Here is a 21,025-nt window from a genome sequence, read left to right as displayed (position 1 = left end):
AACATTTAATAAATAAATCTTTGTTACATAACATTTTTTTCATCGAAGTATACTTTAATTCCTTTTGGATCAGTGTTTTTATAATGCTAAGAAAAATAATCTTTTTGTCTCTTTGCGACTCAGGGAGGGAGGTCATTTTTCAATAGCAAGGAATTGGTGAAAAGTGATTACTAAACCCAACAAAGTGCTTCTTCTTGATCAATTTTTTTCCTAAGTTGTATTGTTTCTATTTTCCATCCCCTTCCCTTCTCTCCCTGCAAAATGTAAGCGTCAATGATAAAAGTTTCAATTTGTTACAGAAGCAAAATGCTAAATCTTTATAACTGGCATTTTTTGAGAGAGTTCTGTATAAAGGACTTTGGTTATGCTGAATAACTACTTCAAAAGTTGTGCTAGAAAAATTTTTATTCAAGTGAGACTCATAATTTAACTTAATTTCTACATACTTTCTCTTTTGTCTTGTATTCTCAAAAGTTTTTTTCCTAATTTGTTTATATTTAAATACGGAATGCCTGCCCAGATTGGAGAAGACCTAGAGCAAAGAACCTTAGAATTTCTCAATCACTAATTCAATACAGCATGCTTTAATTTTGGTTGGTCTTGGAGTATTCTTCCCTCTTTTACTATTTCTTCCTTTATGGAAATCACTTTTATTTTTCTTATATTTCAATTGTATTATAATGAAAATGAATAAAGGTAAAAGGAGAAGTGATTTCTTAATAAAACAAATCATTCAAATTTAACTTTAATACATAAAATAAAAGGATTAAAGTAACTTTTTTAGAGATAGTTGATGTTCTGGATGCAGCTACCATGATTTTTCATAGAAGAGGATCTCCAGTCTTCCCCTAACTTCTTAGATGATCTGAATTATCCTAGATGATTTCTATACATGCTTAATGCTGCCTTTTGGAGATCCTGATTCAGTAAGTCTATAGTAAGACTCAGGACTTGATCTTAAAAAAAAAATACCCAGTTTATCTTAGTTCAGTGTGGGAAATACATTCCAATTTAGGTCTGAATATTTTATGACACTTTCAATTGTAGAACCAGAGAGAAAGGTTTCTCTTCATCTCAAGATTATTGCTTTATATCTTCCTTTAAAATAGGAGTTTCACAACCATCATGAAATACTAAGTCCTCTAACATTGCCAGTTTTGTTGAAATTCAAATGACCAAACTTCTGAAGGAGAAGAAGCCTGCAGAGAAAAATAAGTCTGACTTGTCATTGAGATGTTAATACAAACTCAGAACTACTTCTGCTCATAAAATATAATTTGCTGGCAGGTAGAGGTTTAAAAAATGCATGGCCTTCAACAAGAGAAAAAAGTCCCAGTGTTTCCCAAGCCATGATGTGCACAGTAATTTCTAGAGATATTAAATGTGTGTTAAAAATATGTTCCATGGTTGAAGAGTTTGGGAAATAAAGAAAGTTATTCAGGTGTCTTTGCTGTATCACTGTATAATGCAGTTTGCTATGTAGAGTTCAGAACTTACTGAGCAAGGGACTCTATTACAATGATTGCCCCGTGTCCTGCTTTCTATCCTTAATTGTTAACTTCCCTCTTCCAGGTGTTTCAGTGAACATGCTTTGGGAAAATCTGCTCTATGCTGTTTTAGGTCAAGTATGTGTTTGTTAAAGATGCCCTGTTGAATTTAGAATCTTCTTCACAGCCAGCATCTAGAACAGCATGTGAGGTAGAGGAGGTGTTCAAGAAATGTTTGTTGAGATGGGTGTGGTGGTGCATACCTCCCAGTGACTCGGGAGGCTGAGGCAGGAGGATCTCAGTGAGACCCTGTCTCTAAATAAAAATAAAAATAAAATACAAAAATGGTCTGGGATGTGGCCCAGTGGTCAAGTGCCCTTGAGTTCAATCTCTGGTAAACACCCCCCCTCCACCCCCCCAAAAAGAAAATGTTTGTTGAGTTATCAAATATAAAATAAATGAGTGGATCCCTTTGATAGAGACATATTAGGAGCTTAATGACTTGCTCTTCCACAGAGGACAAGAATATACTTTAATACAAATATATATTCTTGTATATAAGAATATACAAGAAGAATACAATGTCAGAGAAAGACAGTTTTGATAGCAGCCCACATTTTCTAAAACTTGGCCAAAGAATAATGAGACATTTCTTTGTTTTCTATCTCTGTCTGTTTTTCTGTCTCTCTCTCACCATTGAATTACAATTTGTGTTTAGTGATCAAAGAGGCAAGAATTAGTGGCTAAAAATGACCATTATATGTGAGATTTGGGATCTGAAAAATTTGCAATGTGTAAAAAACCCTAAAATTATAAGCATATTTTGAAAGAGCAAAGCACTTTGATTTTCTGCTTTTGGTTTTTGTCATAATTACTTGCTAAAAAATTGATTTCTCTAAAAGTGCTTATAAGGTAATGCAAAAATGTGGGATTTTTGATGGCCCATAATTATCTCACATATAAACTTAAAACTTTCTGACAGAATATTTAAATAGGCCATAGGCATAGTTGTGTCAGTTAGAAAAAATGTATAGGAGAATGATGAAACATTTTTTTTTCTTGTAGCTTCCTCAGAAAGATTGGTAAAAATGTGGTTTGTGGCAAAAAAATAAAAAAGGAAATTCTATTTTCTTAGTCATTGTTCTTAAAAAATGCACAAATTAGCCATTGCAAGTTTTATTGTATTTTTTCTATTTTATTTTAATGCTAGTATTACACAATATATTTAATGAAAATAAACAATATAGCACTTATATTAGGGTCAGGTAGAAATGAGTTTGTGTGTTAGAACTATGTGATCCTGCCTTATGGAAATTAGACATATGTTTTGTAAAGGACATGCCCATTGTCTGGAAAGTTCTCAGTACATTGTAGCAATGAATAATAATGATGATCCTGATAATTAAATTTTTTGTTTCCTTTTCAGTAACTATCAGTGGTAGTTTCAAAGTAATATAAATAAGCAAATCTTTCCATAGAGTATATTTGTTTTTTTGTAGGTGCCACTTGGTCTTGATGTATTTTCAAAGTCTAGCCAAACACTTTCAAAGTAAGCCAGGAGAAAGGATTTTAATTATATTTATTTCCAGGATTTTATTCTCATGAGATATGAAGCTATAAATATCTTTTTTAAATTTTATTTTTATTTTTTATTTTAATCATGATACATATCTTGTAAAATACTCAGAAGATAGCTGGGCTTGGTGGCGCATGCCTCTAATCCCAGCAGCTCAGGAGGCTGAGGCAGGATGATGGCTACTTTAAAGCCAGGCTCAGCTGTTTAGGGAGGCCCTAAGCAACTCAGTGACATCTGTCTCTAAATAAAATGCAAAAGGGCTGGGGATGTGGCTCAGTGCTTAAGTGCCACTGAGTTCAATCCCTGGTACAAAAAAGAAAAAGAAAAAGAAAAAGAAAAAGAAAAAAAACCTCAGAAAATAGAAAAACACAAACAAAAATATAGTAAGAAAGGGAATAAGTGTTTCTCAGATAATACAACCGGATTACCCACTGTTAACACTGTTCCTTTTTAAAATGCATACATGTATACATGTATTTTCAATAATAGTCACAATGAAATTTAATTACATAATAATTAACAAACATGCATACCCTCACATCCACACAGTTTAATATTTATGCATATTCAAACATCTTTACATCACATTTACACATATATTTAAAATTTATTTTTAAGGAAGCAAAGAACATATGGAAATCTACTTTTTTGCTTCTAGTATGTTAGACATCATTTTGTATTAAGATGGAGATAAGGTTCTTCATGCTTTTATATTATTTCATTTTTAGATACTTTATTTAGTTGAATCTACTTTTTTTTAGTACATTATGTATTTGTGGTTAAAGATGTTCTATGGGTCATTGATGATAATTTGAATAATATTAAGAAGTAGAAAGAGAAAAAAATCTATACATTGTTATTCTTTTCTCGGGGAAAACTATTTGGGGATTAGGTTAATATAATATTTAGCAAATTGTTAGCATTTTTATTACTATATAGCATTTTGTTTTGCTTTTTAAGTATTCTTGAATATTTACATTTAACACTTTTTATTAATAGTATGTGATAAACATGATACATACTTGATAAACATTTTATGTTTAAAGATTTTTTTTCTCCATTTTGTAATTGAACAGTATGCAGCCTTTTAGAGTTTGCCTTTTCTGTTCAGAATAATTCTCTGAATATTTATTGGGTTGCTGTGTTTATCAAGTGTTCATTCTTTCCTATTCTTGATTAGTGTTATAGGGCATGGATATTCCATGATTTGTCTCACCACTTGTTATCTGAACCGTTTCCAGATTTTAGTTATTACAAATAAAGCCATGGACATTTGTGTACAAACTTTTGTATGAAAATAGTTTTCATTTTTCTGGAATAGAAAACCAGAAGTAAAATTGCTGGGTTGTATGATAGTTATGTGCTTAGTTTTTTGGAAAATTGCCAAACTGATTTCCAGAATGTCTGTACCATTTTATGTTTCTCTCAGCAACATGTGTGAGTAGTCAGGTTTATCTGCATCCTTGCCGCCCTTTTTTGGTGTTGTCATTATTTTGTTTTTATTTTAGCTGTTTTGATAGGTGTATACTGAAATCTCTTGTGTTTTAATTTACATTTCCCTAGTGGCTAAGGATACTGAGCATTTTTTGCCTATGTGAATTTGCCATCTGGTGAAATATCTGTTCATATTTTTTTCCATTTTCTAACCAGATTTTTCTTCTTCTTTTTTTTCCTGTTTAGTTTTGAGTGTTATGTATGTATTCTAAGTACTATATCTTTGCAAATATTTTCATCAGTTTTATGGCCTGTCATTTAATTCCCATAAAAGGGTCTTTCACAGAGCAGAGTTTTAAATCTGAAGACATCCTCTTTATCTATTTTTCCTTTTATGGGTTATGCTTTGTTGTCAAGCCCAAGAGCCATTTGCCTAGCCCTAGATTCCAAAGATTATGTCCTACTGCTTTAATTTTTTTTCCTAGTCTATGTTACATTTATGTTAATTCTATGAAACATTTTGAGCTAATTTGTATATAAGATGTGAGGTTTAGATCAAGTTTCATTTTTTTTTTTCCTATAGGTGTCCCAATTGCTCCAGTACCATATTTAAAATATGAAATTCTTCCAATGTTGAATTGATTTTTAGTTTTATAAAAAATCAGTTGGGCCTATTTCTAAGAATCTATTTCTAGGATCTCTATGCTGTTCTGTTGATCTGTGTTCCACCAATATCATAGTCTTTATTGACGTGGCCATATAATAATTCTCAAAATGAATTTATTCTTCCAAATTTATTCATGTTTTTCAAAATTACTTCACTACTTATTTTTTTTTTATTTCCAGGAAAATTTTAAAATAATATTGAGTATATCATGTTTTATGCAAACTGGAAATTTTATTTCTTCCTTTACATTCTGTATACCATTAATTTTATTTTTTTCTTCATTAAACACAATAGAACTTCCAGTATTATTTTGAATAAGGGTCGAAAAAGTGAACATTCTTACCTTGTTCTTTATCTTAGGGGGAAAAACTTTTAACTTTTGCTGCACTTCTTTTAATAAATCAATTTTATCAAGCTTATATAATTACACTCTATTATTTTTTTCCCAGAGAATTGTTAATCATAAATCATTGTTGAATTTTACAAATTCTTTGGCATCAATTGATATGATCACATGATTATTACTTTTTTATCTTCGGAGGTAATGGAGTACAATTTTTTTGTGTCTGTGTATGTGAAATTTTTGATTATTGAGACAGCCCTGCATTCCAGAATAAACCTCACTTTTCAATGGTTTATACTTCTGACATTAGTTCATTCTATTTGGTGATATTTTGTTAAGAATTTTTGTATTTGCACTTGTAAATTATATTAGTATGTCTTTTTAGTCCTGTCATTATTTGATTTTTGTTTCAGGTAATTACTGGCTTCATATGATGAATTGAGAAGTGTCCCTTTATTTGGGAATAAATTATCTAGAATTAACTTTAATTATTCTGTATATGTTTGTTAGAATTCCCCAAGTGAAACTATTTGGGCCATCAATTTCAGTTTTGGAAATTTTTCAATTAAAATTTCAATCCCCTCTGCCCTAAATTTTCAATTTCCATAATGGTTATGGGGATATTCAAATATAGCTCTTCCTAGCATCCCCTTTTTTGGCTGTAGTGTCTATTGTGAATCCTTTGTTTTTTTTTTTTTTCTCCTCCTGGTATTGATAATATTTGTCTACTCAGTTTTATTCTTTGTCAGTCTCTTGTTAGATGTACTCAATTTAATTCAGTTTTTCAAAGAACAAATTTAGTTTTCATTACTGTTTTCAATTCATTGATTTGCTATTTTTTTTTCTTCTACTTGTTTTAGGCTCCCCCTACACACACACACACACACTTTTTTTTTTTTTTCCTGAGACTTCTTTAGTTGGCTGATATGGAAGCTTTGACTATCAATTTGAGAGTTTTCCTTTTTTCTAATGCACACATTTATTTTATTTTATTTTATTTTTTGTATTAGGGATGGAACCCAGGGGCACATTAACACTGAGCCCAGCCCTCATCACTTTTTATTTTTTATTTTGTGACAGTATCTTGCTAAGTTGCTTAGGATGTCATAAGTTGCTGAGACTGGCTTTGAATTTGCTATCTCCTGCCTCAGCTTCCCAAGTCTCTGGGATTGCAAGTGTGCACAACTGCACTTGCCTTAATGTGTGCATTCTATTACTATGAATATTCCTCTAAGCATTGCTTTAGCTTTTTCCTATCATTGTGATGTATTACATTTTCATTTTCATTCTATTTAATGTACTTAATGCTGTATATTTCCTCTTTGGTTCATGGATTGTTTGAAAGTTTGTTGTTTAATAGTTTTCAAAATTTGGAGATTTTTCTGTCTTCTTTTAATTGGTATTTGTTGAAGTCAGAATGCATATTACCTAAGATATTAGTTCTTTTAATTTTAGTGAGGTTTGCCTTATGGTCCACAGTATGGTTTATCTTGCTGTGTGTTCTCTAGGCACTACACAAGAAAGTATATTCTTTGTTTGGTGGAATATTTTATAAATGTCAATTAGATGCTTTTGGTAATTGAAGTTGTTAAGTCATCCTATATCCTTGCTAATTTTCTAAATAGTTGATCTATGAATTGTTTTTAGAGGTGTTGAAATAATTAATAAGTATAATAATTAATAAGTATAAATAATAATTAATTAGTATATATACTAATATAATATTAGATTATATATAATAAATATTATAATTATAACATCATTATTAATATCAATATTAATATTAACTAATTAATATTATTAACATTATTAATAATATAACAATTATTATAATATATAATAATATATGCTATATTATATTATAGATATTAGTATATTAATATATTACATTGATATATAACATAATAATAAGTATATAATATAATAATTAATAAGTATAATTGTGGGTTTTGCTGTTTATCATTTCATTTCATCTGTTTACTCTTCATGTTTTATAGCTCTTTTGTTGGTGAATATGTATTCAGGATTCGTATGTCTTCCTGGTAGATTGACTGTTTTCTCATTCAGTTTTTCTGTATGTCTGGTAAATTTCTTTGCTTTGAAGTCAGTTTTGTTCTAATATTAATATAGCTATTCTGAATTTATTTTGATTAATGTTTGAATAACATTTGGATAAATTTGAACCTACCCACATCATCTTGAAGTGAAATTCTTGGAGATAGCACCTGTTTGGGTTTTTTTTTTTCTGCTACCCTGCCAAAGTCTGCCTTTCAATTATATTCAGACCAGTTAGGTGCAATATAAGTATTAACATTTAAGTCTACACTTTTATATTTCACTTTGTAAACACAAAGTGTTTGGTTCTCTCTCTTCTTTATTTCTCTATTTTATGCTTCCTGCCTTCCTGTGGGATACTTGAACAATTTTTAGAATTCTATTTTGTTTATCTATGTTTTAAGTACCTTTCTTTGTTTAGCTTCTTGAGTGTTTGCTCTAGGTATGGATTCTATGTACATAAGTTATCATAGCCTTACTTGATATTATTCAGCTCAGGACCTTATTTAAAACTTCTGCAATAGCTGTGCTCCCTGATGGCTTGGAGGTGGAGGTGGGTGAGCCCAGATTACAAAGAAGTCAAAGTTCTACTGTTAGCCTCAAGTAGTACCCAAGATGGAAACAGCCTCCTTGTTGTTGTCGAGTAGTAGTGGCAGTTCTGGATCTCCACCAGAACATCAATGATTCCATTCTGTCGGAGAGGGAGATGAGTGACTCCCTATACTTGTCCTCATGATGTCTTTGACCCCCCGAAGGAGACATATGGCCTAATTCCCACTGGGCTCTTCTGAAAGTCCTGGCTTCACTAGCCTTCTTCTTACATCACCTAATCAGAAAGGGAAAGGAATGCCTTATTGATACAGGAAGAAGGAAATGCAGGCTACTGCTGAAGACTCACTGGCCAGGGTGGGGCTTATTACCTCTCAGTGGAGATCAAACCCTATATCTGTTCTCAGCTTTCTGGCACCAGCCTGGAGGGGTGATCTGGGCACCTTGTTGTAGCTTCTTTTTGTGTATTGCCGGTGTGGGTGTGCATGCAACTATAGCTTTTTTGCTGTGGTATTTGACTAGAGTGGTTATTGTCCAGAGATTTCTTCCATGGCAGACTATGTCTTTCTTTATCTTTTGTTAGAATAATCAGGTATTTTTGTGGCCTTTTTTTTTTTCCCCTGTCTTCACCTTTTGACATTTAGCTCCAACAGTGGCATACATAAGGCAAAAATAAAACCTCAGGAACTCACTATAGTGTTGTTTCTTGAGTAACCAATTATCACATGCTGGTCTGTCTTCTCTTCAGCTTCAGTCACATATAAACACACACACAAACACACACACATGCACACACATATACCAACACAAGTGCATATTGCTCTGGACTTTTAGTTATACTTAGAGTAGGAATAAAGAAAAACACGGGGCTGGGGATGTGGCTCAAGCGGTAGCGCGCTCGCCTGGCATGCGTGCGGCCCGGGTTCGATCCTCAGCCCCACATACCAACAAAGATGTTGTGTCCGCCGAGAACTAAAAAATAAATATTAAAAATTCTCTCTCTCTCTCTCTCTCTCTCTCTCTCTCTCTCTCTCTCTCTCTCCCCCTCTCTCACTGTCTCTTAAAAAAAAAAACACATCTATGCCCTCAGAGAAATCCTCTCTGTCTGTTCTATTTATCATTGCATTGCTAGCATTCTGCATAATTTTGGGGAAAATATCATCACTCAGAATATACTTGTTGAGTGGCTAAGTGAGGGACATTTGACCTATAGTCTAGATAGATTTGGTTATGTGTTAGTAACAAATAACACCAAGATCTCAAGAGCTTACAGAAGTCTTGTGGGTCTTGTATTAACTGTGTTTTTTACAAGTCAGCCACAGCTAATCTCTAAGCCATCTTCTGAAGATTCAGGTAAATTGAGCAGCCACTATTTACATACTGCAGGTTGTGGGGGAAAAAAAGATGACTAAACAGTTTCAGGTTGTCGAAGCAATTGTCCTGGATTGAAGTACTTTCCTGGCACTCACCTGTCGGTGGGTAAAGCAACTCATATTTTAAATGCTAGCTAGGTGAAGGAATCCTAATGCCAGTGGGGCAGCGGAGTCTAATCTTTTTCCTAGACGAACAGAAAACAACTTTTGGATAATAATGCAGCCTATCACATAATAAAATTTTAAGGGTGAATAATATGATGTTTAGGTTTATTGCAAAATTACATACCGACAAGTAAGAAATGAAATTGGGGCAAAAGATTTAAAAAAAGATGCATCATGGATTGATAGTTGTTGAAGTTGATGGTTGGCTTCAAGGGAGTTCATTATACTCTTCTCCATTGTATTTGTTTCAGTCTTTATACAGTAAAAAAACAAAAATTAGTACATATGGAGACTGAGGAGTAAAACAAAGAATTTTATGAGAAAATTGATAATATCTGAACAATTACATTGTAGTCTAAGAGATCAGAAAAAAATTCTGTAAAGTGCAAGGTAGTAAATATTTTTGTTTTACAATGATACGGTCTCATTGCAATTTACTGTTTTGTTTTATAGTATGAAAGCAGACATAGCAACCCAGAAATAAATGGGCACAGTTGTGTTTCAATTAATTCTTATTTACAAAAGATTCAGTGAGCTGGAATAGATCCATGGGTCATAGTTTGCATTCTCTGGTCTAAGTGCCTGCTGTTTTTTGGAGCTGTGCAGTGCTACTTTCCTATGTTAGAAAACAAATATAGTGTCTCTGGAGTATGCCATCTGCCTAAAATTTAAACTACCTTTATGAAACAATGAGTTCAGTGGGACCAGAAAGTAGATTGGTCTTGTTCATTGCTATATTTCCCATGCATTGGGATGGTATATAAAGTAGGTGCTAAATAAATATATTGAAATGAATATATTAGAGGTCCAAAAAATACTTAGATACCCTTTAGATAAAAACTGTGAACTTTTCATTGCTAGAGAAAATAATAATTTCTTTCTTTCTTTTTTTCTTTCTTTCTTTACTTAGTTAGTTAGTTATTGGTGGACACAACATCTTTGTTTGTATGTAGTGCTGAGGAACGAACCCGGGCCGCACGCATGCCAGGCGAGTGCGCTACAGCTTCAGCCACATCCCCAGCCCCCCCCCAAAAAAATCATAATTTCTCTTGAAACCTTTTGCTTCCACCTTGACTAGACTGGAAGAAAGAGTTAGTTATCACTTTGTTTATTTTCTATCTAATATAGTATGTATAGCTATAAATGGAATAAAGTAATTATCAATATTTGGTCACTCTAAAAGAAATTGTAGTTGATATTTTAAAAGATGACAGTTATGTATTGCTAAAAAATGGAATGTGTTTTCAGATTTTGACAACTTTCATGAATGCATCAGTAAATTTTCACAGGAAAGCTACATAGTTCAAGAAGGTTATTGAACAAATTGATGAGATAATAATGGTGATTGGACATAAAACTCTTTGATTTTATTCTCTTCATCCTTGTTTCTTTATCTCATGTAGCAAAACAATGGACATTTTTAGCATTTTCCCATTGTATGCTACCACTTTCTTTATTCTAGATTGGATTTGGTGTACACCTCAACTACTGTCTTTCAAGTATCTTTAACCCACTTTTCTCCTAGCTATATTCCTTTAGCAATACACATTAAAAAGAAAACAAACATCCTTTTTGACTTTTTTATTTACAATTAGCATTCTGTTTCCTTCTGGTAGTTGAAAGAAGAAGAAAAACCAGAGTCACTGTTTTGTAGAAATTGTGAATTCAAGGTGTTATGAGTATTCCCCCAGTTAACAGCTTCATCATTCTTCTCTGGGTCTTTTTTTTTTTTTTTTTTAATCATCTTTGGCTACATTTGAGGAGAGCACATGGAGATCATCCGCCTTGAATGCCAAGGAGGAGTCCTTTCAGACTGTTTCCTGCCTGTATAGAGTTGGGAACTCAAGGTCATGTAAACACTTATCAGTCATAATTTCTCTTAGATGTTGGGGGTAATTTTGGCACTACAATTTTTAAAGAAAACATTTCTTACTTAACTGATTTCTAATATCAATTCCACACTTACTTGGTTGGTTTTTTAAATCATATTCCTTTTAGATTTAGTATATGCTTAACTTTTTTGTGGGAAGGGAAGATGGTGGTACTAGAGATTGAATCCAGGGGCAATACCACTTTGCCACTGAGGTGCATTCCCAGTTCTTTTAATTTTTTATTTTGAGACAGGTTCTTGCTAAGTTTTTTAGAGCTTGCTAAGTTCTGAGACTGGCCTCAAACTTATAATCCTCCTGCCTTGACCTCCTGAGTCACTGGTATCTCAGGTGTGTGCTGTTGTGCCCAGATATTTCACCTTTCTTATCTTTCCGAACATCATGTCTTTCTCTAGAGTTTAATAATCCTGTCAGTCTCACTGAAATCATAATTTTACTTTGACCCATATTTTCCAATTAAAATTATTTGTTTCACTTTAATCCTTTCAAGTAATGAATAGGACCATCTTTGATCTTTTATAGGATCAAGATGAGAGAAGCAATTGGCCTTCCCTTCTCCTAAGACTTAGTCTTTCTATTTCCTTTCATTTTTACCTAGAATATTTGGCAAAGATCCAATGTCTACCACAAATTTTGTTGTTGCTTGTTATTTGTTTATAGGATCGAGTCAGAAAAGAAATGTACCACGTTTGTGTAGAATGTTAAAATATATAGCTCGTAAAAGGGTTCTAGCACACCAGATTTCACCATTTTCCAGTATATTATCCCACATATTATGGAGAACAGGTATTTGTTAATTTAAGGGATGGAGGAAAGAAGAAATAAAGGAGTGTTTCAAAAACATAAGGAACAAAGTTAAATCACATATTTATTGAAAGAAGTCTAAAGATACTTAATATTACTAAAATGCTTGTGGAGTCACTAGGAATAATATGTGGAGGATTTTTATATTGAATAAGTAGGAAAATTATCTATATCAACGCCACTTTATTTTTGTAGATGATATTTCCTATCATTTCAATGTTATTATCAATCTAGTCAGGTTTCCAGGTTGAATTCAAACAATACATCTGTAACAGAAGTATTTAGAGGTTTTTTTTGATGTTTTATGGACTTGGTGTTACTAAAATATTATGTAACAATATGATTGGACATTTCTAAATTTTTGTTTTATGGGTGTAGTTTAAGTGCTATAATATTGTGATCTGAAACACCATAAAATACTATTGCTATTGTTTTTGCTAAATGCACCCATATCGAGGATATATTTTTATGTGATAAATCTCTGGTTCAAAATGAAGTTTATTCTCTAGATCTATTGTATCACTTCAATTTCATTAGTACATTGTTTAGTTTATGATTTCTACATATTTGTTTTCAGTTTGATCTGTTGTATTCTGACAATTTCAATTTTATTTTGCATTTCTGTATAATTTTAAAAAATGTTACTGTAGTATTTAGATCATATAAATTCTGAAATTTTCAGGCTTTAATTTATATATTATAAACTACCACTGCTACTATACAAACTTAGTTTTTTGGGGGTATAGGAGTCATAGTTTGTTCATCTTTCCAGTAACTGAAAATAGCTGTGGCTCATATTAGCTATTCTGTAAATGTTTAATAATTAGAATTAGCACCCAGGGCTTTTTTACTATGAAATCCAATTTAATCTTATATTTTCATAGTAACCCTTCCTTTTCAAAAATAAATTTAAGACCTATAGTATGGACCTTGTAATGGATATTCTTCTTTTGCTCATTCAGAGCCTGGAGAGAGAGAAACTAAATGACCACACTATGCGTTAGAGGCAAAGTTGGTCCAATTATTAAAATATAAATATAATAATTCTAAGTCCTATGAACAAAAACCTGATCTGAATCTACATAATGGAGTTTCACAACCCTCTGTCAGATTCCCAAGTCTAAGTCAGTCCATGGACTCAGAATTCATTATTCATGGGAAAACAGATCTTTTTGGAGGACTTTACAACAGGGCCAGGAGTATGTAATATGTCTGTTCTAAATCCGTCTTGGATGGGCTTGAAGCCTTTCAGCAGAATGTTGACAGGGAAGGGAAGTACTGATCCATCAGCTGGCAGAATTTGTGAACTAAGAGCTGTTATAGTTAGAAGGGCTAAGTACCAGTTCCCAAATAAGATGTTAAGCCTGAAGTAGTAGCTTATCCTTAAGGGAATTAAAGAGTTTTGTGACACCATCAAAGATCTGAAACAGTGGTAGAGTGCTTGCCTAGCATGTGCAAGACGCCGGGTTCAATCCTCAGCACCACATAAAAACAAACAAACAAACAAATAAATAAATAAAATGAAGGTTTTTAAAAAAAAGATCTGAAAGACTTAGAAGTAGTGAGTCCTAACAATATTTCTCCTTTTTTTCTACACAATTTTCTAGTGCAAATGAAAGATAAAGTAATGGAGCATGACGTAGATCATTGTCAACATAGTCTGGTGGTGACACTAACCACAGTTAGTGCTATCTCTGAAGGAAACCAAAACAGTTTTAGATACTTAATATGTAGCTATTTACATTATAGATGTTTTCTTTGACTACTGCAAAGAATATTAGGGTGGCCCAGTTTCACTCAAAGAGTTAGATTATATTATTATTAACTTATCTCAGTACTATAAGAATCATCTTGATCTCTATCTGGAGAAGTGGTTCTCAACTGGGGCAATTTTCCATGTCAGGAAACATTTTTGATTATTATAGCTGAGAAGGAGGATGCTTCTGGCATCTAGTAGGAAGAGACCAGAGACATTCATAAACCCCATACCACAAGAGAATTCTCCACCACCAAGAATGAGGTGGTCTCAAATGGCAGTAGTGCTAAGGCTATAACTATGGTCTAGAGGTACCATGATCATTTTATCACTCCACAGAACACCATGCTGGGTTTTACATTGATGGAATGAAGCTTGTTAGATATGAAGAATTGAAAAGTATTTTAGGTGCCTTAGAAAAACATATGCATGCCAGAGGAAAGGAGATAAACCACAAATCCTTTATAGAGGCCTACCGCAGCAGGTAATTTCTAGTAGTTTGGCAGCCTGGGCCATGTCATATTACCTGTTTTGCTTCTTGCATATAAGGAACATAGTACTTGGTTCATCTTTTGGAGTATTGGAGGCATCCATGACCTCGTTTGTGCACATACATCTGCCCATTTACTAGATAATGCATGAGGCTGCCAAAGTTTAGTTGGAAGTGAAGCAAAAGCAAGTTCTGCACCAGGTACAGGCAGTGTTTACAGCAGAGAGGATGTAGGAAGCTTCTGGAGATCTCCACAGGGAAATCATAGGGATATCAAGTTTTTATAGTAAGACTATAGTGTCTCCTGCCTACAACTGTTCTTCATTTGAAAAGCACATCTTGAATTCTGCCTAGATACTAGTAGGTCAGACTTAAATTTGCTTACCTTCACCATGTGACCTGTACTTCCCATTATGAAGTATGTGCTTTTTGTCAAACAAAGCATAAAATTAGATGCACGAAGTAGCATTCATTGTTAAATGAAATGACAGAAGTAGTTATGGAAATCATAAGCATCTATGTGAGCAAGCAGCTCACATAAAACTATCCTATTTGCTTTTAGTGTCTTGCATTTCCCATTCGAAAATGGAGAAAGGTCATCATTACAGAAATTAACCAAGCCTTACTACGAAAACTTAGATGTCCTCACTGTAAGGACCTCACAGAGATTTCCCCATGATTGGCAGGCAGAGGAGGAAGCGTAGCTTGCTTTACAGAGTTTGCAAGCTTCCTGGCACCCAATACTAGTAGCTGTGAATAACAGCCAAGTCATGTTTTACAAGGCAATGATAAACACAAATTCACTTAGATAAAGGGAAAGAAGGCCCTACCTTTAAGATTATTTTAGCAATTGACAAATAACTGAAAACTATAACTTAAAAAATCTGGCTTTCACATAGTGACTGCTACTGCTCACCAAGCAGTGCTTACAAGCTCTCTTGGGCACCAAAAGTACCCATAAATTTCATACTAACTTCAGAAGATTTCTCTGTCTTTGTAAAACCCCCAATCTTTCCTTTCTTCCTTGGACATACCAGAGGCTACCCTGGCCTGTGCATGTGTGTCATGCAAGAAAAAGGAAGGGGTGTGTGTATGTGCTTGATATTTACTTAAATAACTTGAGATGGATATTAAAAACATTTCCATAATAATTTCTATCAAGATGAAATGACAAACATTTTTGAGATAATTATTAACAGTCAATCTGCTTATCTAAAATACAGAACCTTAGGCTAACTGGATATTAAAAGAACAACAAAAAATGCTGAAAAGAAAAGGTAAGAAATACAATACCGTCTATTCAAACTCTTAGGTCGTGGATTCATTCATCCGTACTCATTGATTGTTTCGATGCACGCTATACCCCTTATTAGTTTCTAGGAGGGAGCACACAAACTACTCATTCACCATTGTCAACTCTGAAATCATTTAGAAGTCCTTCTAATGTGTGACATACTGTGTACTGCTGATATTATCTGCAAAGTATCTCAAGCCCCAGTGCCTATGGTTTGGAGTCTCTTCAAAGTCTTGCCTATGCTGTATCTTGGGGATGACTCATTAGGTCATATTTCCTGGGTACCCAGTTATGAAAAATTAATTTACATTCATATTTTTAGATTTTACTATCATTTCCTCAATCTTATATTTGCATATTTTGTTCCACAGCTTTAGTTCTCTTTCTCAGATACTTCAATTATATGTATACATGATCCCCATTGGCTAGCTTATGTGTTAATTTTTTTAATCACTTTTTTATTTATTTTTCTCATTTCTATTCAGTATGTCCATTGCTCTATTTTTTTAGTCTCTTTACATTGGATCTCTTTACATTGTATCTTCATTTCTATGGAGTTTTAATTTTTTTTTCTTTTAGATTTCCTGCCAATGCATATTTCATCTTTTTTAAAAAATTTTGTTTCTGCTTTGCTTTCTTCTTTCACATAAACAATTGTTTTGTTTCAGTATGAAATTTATATTTAAAAATTTTCCTCTGCTTCATGAAAATATTTTTGGGCTAATGCCATAACATTAATTTAATTTAGTTTTAATTCTTCTATTTATTTTTCTTTTTAGATGTTTCTTTCTAATGAATTGGTCATTACATTTATAAAGTTTTGAAATGGCTGACAGAAACTAGAAAGACATTTCTTTTGGCCTAATGTTAATTTAATGTAATTATGCTGCTGGTTTTTCTTATAACTTCTTTCTAAGAGGCTGCAGTAGCTGTTTTTTGAAAATTATTTCATTGACTCAGTTCCTGTTAGGCCCCCAGAGATGGTGAGTAATCAGGCTGTCATCCCAGGCAGGTGGGCTGTGCTGGTAAAGGCTACCTGCTTTTCAATTCCCACAAAGAGGGCAGAGCTGCCTGTGGGAGTCTTTGTGTAAACTCCTCCCACTCACCCTACTTAATGAATCAAAACTGCTTTGCTGCTCCCTGGCTCATTTCCTATTACAGACAAAGGATATGAATTTGGACTTGGGAGTATTGCTGATCCTCACCTGCAGGAAGAACATTTTCCTTTCTGCTGTTTTAGATGTTTTAGATGCCACCAGCCATCTTTGTCCTGTGGAAGAAGGACCTTTCCCTGAGCCCAGTGCTCAGAGGGCCCCACACCTTGCAAACATTGACATTCAAAGATCTTTTATTTTTCAAATTTTATAAGAAAGGTTTGAAAGACTGTTTTATAAGAAAGGTTTGAAAAAGGCTGTAAGGGAGATGCAGAAATGAGCTGAGCTCCCCAGGTAGGAAGGTGCTCTTGTGACTAGGGGAGGGGGGGTGACCAAATATAACAATCCAGCAGGTTTTTCTACCCTGTAGGGCCTTGTCTGGGAAATAGAGAGTGGGGACAGGGGATGAAAATTACACTTTCCTGGAAGAGAGAAAGTGAGGCTGCAGGAAAGTTTGCCAGCTCAATCTGCCTGATGCAGGTAATTAAAGAGAGTGGGTTCTCTGTAAAACCTTGCCTCTTCAATCCAACCTGGGAGACCCAGGCAGCTCCTAGAAATTCTCTCAGAAAAGGGACTGGGGGAATGGAATTCCACTGCCCTGACGCAGCATCCATCCTTCCCTACCCCTGGCTACAGGATGGGCCAAAGGGAAAGAGATTTCTTCAGCTTCCAGGTGTCTAGGGCAAATGCTCGGGAACAAGGCTGTGGGTCTCTGGGTCTGGGTGGGATTAAGGGTTGGGCTGAGCTTGATATTTAACTTATAAATATTCTGACATATGGTATGTGGATTTTTGTTCTTTTGCTGCAGACTCTGCAAATATTATAGGCAGGACCTGCTACTGGATTCTCTATTAGGTGAAATTCTAATCTGTGATTTTAATGGCAACTCTATTCGGAATTCAAAAACAACATAGGGGCTCCACCTTGTGGTGTGTTGTCAAATAACATGCCTCTTTTTTGTTGTTTCAATTTAGATTTTTAAAAATTTACATAGTACTTTACATAAGTATGGGGGACAGTGTTATAATTCACATGCAGACAGTGTGTCATGATAAAGTCAGTAAATTAGTATTTCTACGTTCTGTTAGCCATTTCAAAACTTTGCGATTAGTATTTCTATGTTCTTCCACATTTGTCATTTCTTTTTATTTGAAGCCTTTAAACTCGTTTCTTGAGGGTCTTTATAACCTTTATAGTAGGTTGTTGTTGTAAACTAATATAATCTCCCTACTGTAACGGAAAGCTTAGTTCTTGTTCCTGATGTCAATCCAATGAGAATACAGCTTTGAGAAAAAGGAAAATGAAGTTTATTGCTGTGGTATCAAAGGAGAAACACAAGGGAACACCTGTCGAAGAGGCTGTGATTCTTCTGCAGGAACTGAAGTGATTCAAAGGCTACATTCCAAGTGTTCTCTATTGGAGTTGTGATTGACTTGTTAATTTGGGCCATAGTCATTTCTGAGATCTTCTGGTTCCATCCTCAAAGTCTGGTTTACTTTGTTCCTTTGGTGGGTATGTAGTCAAGGACAGATAAATCTGCCTAGGATGGGGAAGACAGGGAATCCTATTTCCCTGGAGGTTAGGGAGGAAGAGAGATTAAAGAGGAGCAGAGAGAGAAAAAAAGAGAAAGAAACATGCCCATGTAAAAAAATAAGTTGCAGTGGAAGAGCAGTAAAGGCTATATTCAAAACATAAAGTGGTCCTTCGTTATACTACTGCGCTGTGAAACACCAGAATTTATTCTTCTATCTAACTGTATTTCGGTAGCCATTATCCAATTCCTCCCTATTAAGCAATGTTGAGTGTTTTCAAAACTGATTTTCCATTGAAAGTCAAAATTATAGGTTCAAATAATTTCCTCAACAGTATACACAGAGTTGTTGAATCCATTTTATAAAATGATATTATAACAGTCCAATTTAATAAATTATTTTGTATTTGCTTCTGAAGTTCTTCAGGTCCACATTCATCTCTGAATGGAGGATTCCTTGGTAGATTGACTGTACTCTAGCAATATTTTTTTTCAAACAAGATTTATTCTATGAGGTTTAAGATGTGTTTAAACACTTGTTTTTGTCTTTATATCTGAAAGAGTTTGAGTATAAAGTTTGTGCATCATGTTATCTTTCATTTAATACATTTTTGGCATTCCTTCGTTCTTTTGTTGGATTAAGTACACACTTACTGGGTTTTAATTTGTTTTGATATAGTGGCACTTTACCACTGAGCCACATACCCAGTCCTTTTTATTTTGTGACAGGTCTCACTGAGTTCTTGAGGCTAGCCTGAGGCTAACCTCAGCCTTCCAAATTTCTGGGATTTTTAGGCATACACCATCATGCCTGCCAAACATACTGATTTTTATCTCCCTCTGCATAAATAACTTTACCTTTGTGTCTTGTTTTTCAAAATGCTATTTCTTTACCTTCTAAAATCCAGTGAATTTGCAAGGGAATATCTTGGTTTCAAAAATCCTGCATCACATTTCACTCAGACATTCTATGTCTTTTTAAATTATAGATTAGTCTTCATTTATTTCAGGGAAGTTTCCTTATTTTATCTTGGAGTGTGTGTGTGTGTGTGTGTGTGTGTGTGTGTGTGTGTATAATATTTATTTCTAGATGATTAGGTATTTCTTTGTATTTTTTGAATCCTTCTATATAATATTCTCTCACATTTATAAATTGTGGTATTTTAATTTTTCTTTAATATTCTTCATGTTTGCATCTTCTCTCCTTATAATTCTCTTAATCTTTATTTCCTTTTGATCATTCCAGTGTGATCCTCATTTCTGATAGTTTTGTTGTTTTATTTTCATGTCTTTTCTGAATTTTATCAGCCCATATATATTCTTTCCATATCAGCATGCTTCCATGAATTTATAAGCTCTGTTTGAATTCTCAACATTAAGAGGTGATTTTCAGTATTATTTTTTAAGTATCATAATGTGATTTTATTTATTTTATTTTTATTTTTTTTAAAAATTATTTATTATTTTAAATTGTTATACATGAGAGCAGAATACATTTTGATTCATAGTACACAAATGGAGCACAATTTTTCTTTTCTCTGGTTGTACACAAACTAGACTTAATATATGTACCTAGAGTAATGATGTCCATTTCATTCCACCATCTTTCCTCCCCCATCTCCCCTCCCTTTCCTTTCCTACCCTTTGCACTATCCAAAGTTCCTCCATTCCTCCCATGTTCTCTCTCCCTACCCCCTTATGGATCAGCATCCATTTATCAGAGAAAACATTCAGTCTTTGTTTTTTGGTTTTTTTTTTTTGGAATTGGCTTATTTCACTTAGCATGATATTCTCTAGTTCCATTCATTTACCTGCAGATGCCATGATTTTATTCTCTTTTAATGATGAGTTATATTTCATTGTGTATATATGCCACAGTTTCTTTATCAATTCATATACTGAAGGGCATCTATGTTGGTTCCATGATTTAGCTATTATAAATTGTGCTGCTATAAACATTGATGTGGCTGCATCACTGTAGTATGATGTTTTAAAATCCTTTGGGTATAAACCGACATGTGGGATACTGGGTCAAAGAAACAAATAACCAAAAAACAAATAACCCAGTCAATAAATGGGCTAAGGAACTGAACAGACACTTCTCAGAAGAAGATACATCATCAGGCAACAAATATATGAAAAAATGTTCAACATCTCTAACAATTAGAGAAATGGAAACCAAAACTACTCATAATTTCATCTTGCTCCAGTCAAAATATCAGTTATTAAGAATACAAGCAACAATAAATGTTGGTGAGGATGTTGGATAAAAGGCACACTTGTACATTTCTGGTAGGACTTCAAATTGGCGCAACCAGTCTGGAAAGCAGTATGGAGGTTCATGATGTGATAATTTAGAAACTACATTCTTATGATATTTTATGGAGAATTCTGTCATACAATTTGCTTTTCTTTTTTTGGTTGTTATTTATCTTTCAATGAGGTTAATTATTCACTA

The 21,025-nt window shown here is 33.6% G+C and overlaps 1 protein-coding gene across 1 annotated transcript in view; it reads left to right on the top strand.

Moving 5' to 3' along the window:
* Nucleotides 1–21,025, top strand: part of LOC308640920 (solute carrier organic anion transporter family member 4C1-like) — a gene marked incomplete at both ends in the record, with an annotated part of 55,469 nt that overhangs the window by 7,696 nt on the left and 26,748 nt on the right.

This window comes from Spermophilus citellus, assembly GCF_964194105.1.
Source record: "Spermophilus citellus genome assembly, chromosome: 1".
NCBI classification, from domain to species: domain Eukaryota; kingdom Metazoa; phylum Chordata; class Mammalia; order Rodentia; family Sciuridae; genus Spermophilus; species Spermophilus citellus.
Note: the sequence above shows the minus strand (reverse complement) of the source record. Positions and strands in the feature narration are given on the sequence as shown.